General features: G+C 29.9%; 1 long non-coding RNA gene across 2 annotated transcripts; it reads right to left on the bottom strand.

Moving 5' to 3' along the window:
• Nucleotides 1-262: 262 nt before the first annotated feature.
• Nucleotides 263-4,178, bottom strand: LOC120262111. Of its 2 annotated transcripts, none has more exons than XR_005536707.1 (5): nucleotides 3,993-4,178; nucleotides 3,846-3,906; nucleotides 2,464-2,558; nucleotides 1,661-1,773; nucleotides 263-291 (listed from the first exon to the last, which is right to left on the bottom strand). It is a non-coding gene; the product is annotated as an uncharacterized LOC120262111 (long non-coding RNA). The 2 variants fall into 2 exon arrangements; XR_005536706.1 differs by lacking the exon at nucleotides 263-291 and adding an exon at nucleotides 1,417-1,459.
• Nucleotides 4,179-5,689: the final 1,511 nt, after the last annotated feature.

Genomic DNA, 5,689 nt, shown 5'->3' with positions numbered 1-5,689 from the left:
GTTCGACTATTAGTAAAGTTGTGATTGTCACACAACAAATTTTGCAACGGTTTATCACCAACATGATATTGGCAGAATAAAGGATTGGTGGGGAAACAATGAAAAATTTGGAACAAAAGGTGAATTTTTAACATAGAAGCAATTGTAAAGGAGAGTTCAAGTAGCACCAAGAAATGTAGCCCAGATGTGTGAAATATCATTCATATCCCTTAGATCCTAGAGTTCCTTCTCATAGCTTCTATGTAATGTTCCACCGCTCTTTTGTGTATGCTGCTTTAGCAAACTCATTGCCTACAATAATATGAGTTGAATAGGTTAGAGTAAGAAGACAATTATCTGTGTTGCCCTATCAGATAAAAGCATGCATACAAATTCCTCTCCGAACTAGGAATCTAAACAGAGCCAAAATGTCTGTGACTAAGACTAGGTAGATAACTACTGGAATCTTAGGGGAGCGACACAGTGAAATTATACACTTATGCCATGAAATCTTATGTCTGTGATTATTGTTGAGAACTTCTTAATTTAGAATCACAAATATTCCATCATCTACAATGTTTGCGCTGATCAATAAGAACAAAAGCTGTAAACTATGCTTGTCCAAATTCCCATTAGCCATATTTAGTTATATTACAAAAACAAATAACCAAAAAATTTTATGATAATCACACATTTTTCAGCATAAATAATATGCCAAGAGCTTTTTCTCCTTCTCATACAAATACAGAATACTACACATTCTGGCCCAAGTGGATCACCCGATGACCATAGTTGTGTTATAAATTATAACATTCAAATTGGTGAACCCTAATAGGTGATCCATCATCAAAATCATCACTTGGAAACAGACTGCTAGAAAAATGAAAACAATATGAATTACTTTTGCTTGTGAACTGAAGCAGATTCTAGCTGAATTTGACAAAATAAAAATTAGATTATATTTTAAAGGTTGGGATGAAGTGCAATAGACGACAATAATCAAAAGTCCACTATACAGACCAAATAAAAACTATATTTAATTTCAAAATGAAAAAACTTTGTTTTTTCAAACTAGCAAATAAATTCGAATGAAGATTTTCACTCTTTCCTACCCTGTTCAAACTATATTTAATTATCTAACATCCAATGTTGTTAATGCATTTAACCAAACAAAATATAAAAAACTCAACAATGTAAATGTTTAGTCTAATCCATGATCTTGGGAGACCAAATGGCAAATTTCCTAGTCACCAATTATGTTGGATAATATTATCAGATCAATTATGTATTATTTACAACAATAGTGGATGTTTTGGAGGTCAACAAAATAGGCAGTTATAATGTTTTGGCAGTCATCTATATTGATATGCACCAATAAATGCAATGATTTTAAGTTATATTAATATTGAAACATTTTGGTTTTGTCGTATAGACCACTTACAGGATCATGTCTTCATCTTATAACATGTAATACAAAGATCTGCACAAGGAAAATGAGTATCATAATTTAAAAATGGACTCAGAAACTTTGTATTTCTCACCAATTGCATAAAATCCATTAGTGGATATAAACCAACACTGGGCGTATACTTATAAATGCATCAACTCATACATGCTTCAATTACTCTAAAAAAAAGTTCAAAACTTCAACTCAAGATGATCAAGAAGAAGAATGGCTCACCAATGTGGATCACCTTCAGAAAAAATTCCTAAACAGAGTGATGCAATTATTCCTAAACATGTGCCAATTTGAGATGTTGTTCCCAATGAACCTCTATATTTTGTTGGAGAAACCTACAACAAAATAGGAGGCTTAAGATAAAAATGAACAAAATTAGTTTACATAAACCTAGTCAAAGATAAAACAGGAAAATTAATTTGTCATGTCACAATATGGACATCAATCATAAACCAATCAACAAACTGACGATGAGATAATCACCAGGGCGATATGCAAATGCAAAACATAAATCGCATCACAACAATTGCAAAATATTTCAGAAAACATAAGAAGAGCATATAAACATCAGAAGCTGTCTTTTATGTAAGAACTATTACAACAAGAGAAAATAAAAGTTGTCTTTGTGGATACATAACAGGAAATATATACTTTAGACAGACCTATCAGAGGGGAATCCATAACATAAAAAACAACCGAAATAGCTTAGATTATCCTACAATTAAAAAGATGGGATCCTCCTCGGCAAGAAATGGTACCCATCAGCATGAGGGACTGAAAAGCCCCATTAGTCCAAAATAACAGAGAGCTGATATGCAATGCAGAATGCTTGGCCTATATGCTTCAAAAATATATATGCTCACATTGATTACAATGTTCCAAAGGAGTCTACAAGTTGCAGATCGAACAATCCAATTAAAAATTACATCATTCAAACAATGTGATTCCTTACCATGACCACATGGATAAGAGCTATGGTAAGTTGAATAATTTTATCAGATAATTCTGAGTGTGAGTTTATTTACCTGGAAAACTTCATTATTGTGTTAGGCAAGATATGGTTCAAATGGACTGGAACAACTCCAAGAGTGAATATTGGGATCCAGATATGATGAAAGATCTAATGAAAAACGTGAAAAAAAAAGAATTTCAGTAAAAATCCCAGGAAAAAAAATATAAAAATGACATTAATATTATCAGTAAATGCTAGAAGCTTGTGGATCTAATTAAAAAAATGGCAGATTACAATGTTAATACTGAAAAACAAAGAGAAATTAGCATCTCTAACTCTCTGTCAACAATGAAATCATATTTGTTTTCTTTTGAGTGTATCATCACACTGTTACATTTGTTTCAAATTAAATAGTTTTGTATAAATATTATTCATCCACAATCATCAAATTCACTAAACAATACTTATCTGAGTTTCAAATCAAAATTTAGTTTAGATGATATCTTTATCTTTAACAGATTTAAATAGCAATGCTTTCATCTTTTAGCTCTTTTCTAACACGTACTACCAAAATTATTTAAATTCCCATGATTGATAAAGCTTACACAAAACCAAACATCTTCTTTTGAGAACAAACAAGCAACGTAAATTAACAAAGACATCATCCATCAACCATGCGGCATGCGCTCTCTAAAATCAATCAATCGAATCATAGAATAATACTAAATAACCAATAAACAAGAGTTCAATCAAAGTGATCATGATGATGAGACCGGGGAGAGTCCAATCTATCACCATCACTACTGACATCCTCCTTCTCAACAAATAGATCGAAGTAATATCTATACAAAGAGTAGAGTTCAAAGACATATGCTAAATATCTAATTAACATTAAAATTAATTAAAATCAAAATAATAAGCTTCTCCTATATTTCAAATGATGATTTGTATTTTGAAATTTGATAGGTATTCAGACATTCTGAACACTTTTCACTCAACCATTTCAAGGCACAGCTTAATTTTTCATATCATGTTTTTTATTCTCAATCAAGCTTAAAGTGAATTATCCTTAATCACACATCAAGATAAAGCTAGAAGAGGTGAACAATGTTGACATACTGCATTATTATCAGCAAATAAATTATAAAGCAGAGTGTGCGTGTGAAAGCCAAGCAAGATGTAGTCCAAAATTAATACTGTGGATATAATAATTTCAGAAGAATGAGCCCAGTAAGATTGTTGTTCTTCATTCATGGAGTTTTATGTTTGGATTTTCATGTTTTATTGTGCTATGTTCCTCCTTGATTTGAAAAAAATTTAAACCATAACTAGACTCCAAAGAACCAGATGGCTTCACAGAAACACATCTCCACGCAACAATCTCACCACCACCAATTGATCAAACCTAAACTAAAATAAGCAAAGAGACAACTAGCAAGCATTGAATTAAATAACCAGAAATCCTGCTCAATGGGAGGGGAGAAGCCGATCCAGAAAAAAATGAGGGAGCGAGAACCTGCATCAAAGGATAACCCAAGACAATCAATGGATGATGAATTGAGAGAAGATTAAGAAGTAGGGGGAGGAGAAGAGAGACGAGACCTCCTCGGCGGAGTAACAAGTCGAGAAGTGGGTGATGGCTGCGGAGCCGCATGGGGATTGCTCTCTTGAGAGAGACCGCGTTGGGATGCGGGGTTTGTCGAGAGTTAGCGGCACGGTGGGGAGTGGTGGCGCCAGGAGTGAGGCCTGTCGGGAGTTAGGGTGAGAGAAAGCAGGGTTTCTCGGTTGGGGAATTAGAGCGCACACGTGTGAGAGAGAGGGTTTTTAATTATTTTTTAAAACAAAATTAATATAGAAAGGTTTAACTAAACCGACTCTAAAAATATGAAAAAAAATATATTCTATTTTATTATAGGGGTGGTTTTTAAAACCCCTCTATTTAACTGCCTCTAAAACCCAAAAATGATGTAGTGATATTTGAATGCTAAATCATTGAAAATTCATTTTAAAAAACAATATTCTACCATTAGAAAAATTAAATGAAATTTATAATATAATGAAATAAATTGGTTACAAGATTAAAACATCAATAACAACAATAAAAATAAAAAATTATTTTTGAGCAAGTTTTATATGAAAATAAAACAGATTAACTGTTTTTGGGTTTTGAGTTTTTCAATGAGTATCTGTATTTTGAATGGATTGAAATAATTCAGTTTGTAAAAAGTGTATTTTCTTAGTCATATTTGGTTATTGATAAAGATTTTTACATTTTATTATGCTGCAGTTATTCTTTAATATTTTTAAAAATACATAAAAGTAATATTTTATTTATATAATTTCATAGCTATTCAGAGTTAATATATTATATAAATATCAAAGATTAATTATGATAAATATTTTTGTATGATATAAAACCTATTTTTATATAATTAGAGAAATTATTTAATAAAATAAATAAATAAATATAAATATAAACAAAAAAGTACTCCTATTAAATTGTCATATACTAAATTATTGTTTTAGATTAAAATTTTTAAAATTTTAATTATATTTATATTTTTTAGAATTTTAAATATAAAATTTTAAATATTCTAATATTGTTTTAATAATTTTTAATACCACACCAGCTAATCCAAACAAAAGCTGACATGCAGTAGTGGAAGGGATGAACTTTTCGGGAAACAAATAATAGAGGTACTTTGTCCCGACAAAAAGGAATATAATGACAAATGGGGTCTTTTGATCATAATAAAAAGTATTCAGAGTATTATATCTATATAAATATTATATATATATATATATATACTTGGCTAACAATAGTTTAGGGTCCGTTTGGATCACGGAGTAGAAATGGTAATGGTAATGGGAATAGAAAAAATAATGGTAATGGTAATGGGAAAAATAATACTAATGGTAATGAAAAGATGTTTGGTTGTAAAGAACAAATATTGGGAATGTAAAAAGTGACATAAACAATTGTATGTAAATTACTTTAATGCCCTAAATATAAGTAATGACAAATTAATATATAAAATAATTACATATAAATAAATATTTAGTCTCTGTAATTATTATAATTAAATATTTAGAATAAATAATTTTTTTTATCATTAACCAATTAAAGAATTTAATGGGTAAAAGTGTCATTTCACTTTAATTACCATAATTAAATATTTTTATTAACTATTTTATTTAATTAAATCTATGTTAGGGCAAAAAAGTCATTTCGGTTTAATTATTATAATGTATATGTATATTACACAATTCTTGTTAATTTTTATTTATTTCAATTATTA

This window comes from Dioscorea cayenensis, chromosome 5, assembly GCF_009730915.1.
Source record: "Dioscorea cayenensis subsp. rotundata cultivar TDr96_F1 chromosome 5, TDr96_F1_v2_PseudoChromosome.rev07_lg8_w22 25.fasta, whole genome shotgun sequence".
Taxonomy (NCBI): domain Eukaryota; kingdom Viridiplantae; phylum Streptophyta; class Magnoliopsida; order Dioscoreales; family Dioscoreaceae; genus Dioscorea; species Dioscorea cayenensis.
Note: the sequence above shows the minus strand (reverse complement) of the source record. Positions and strands in the feature narration are given on the sequence as shown.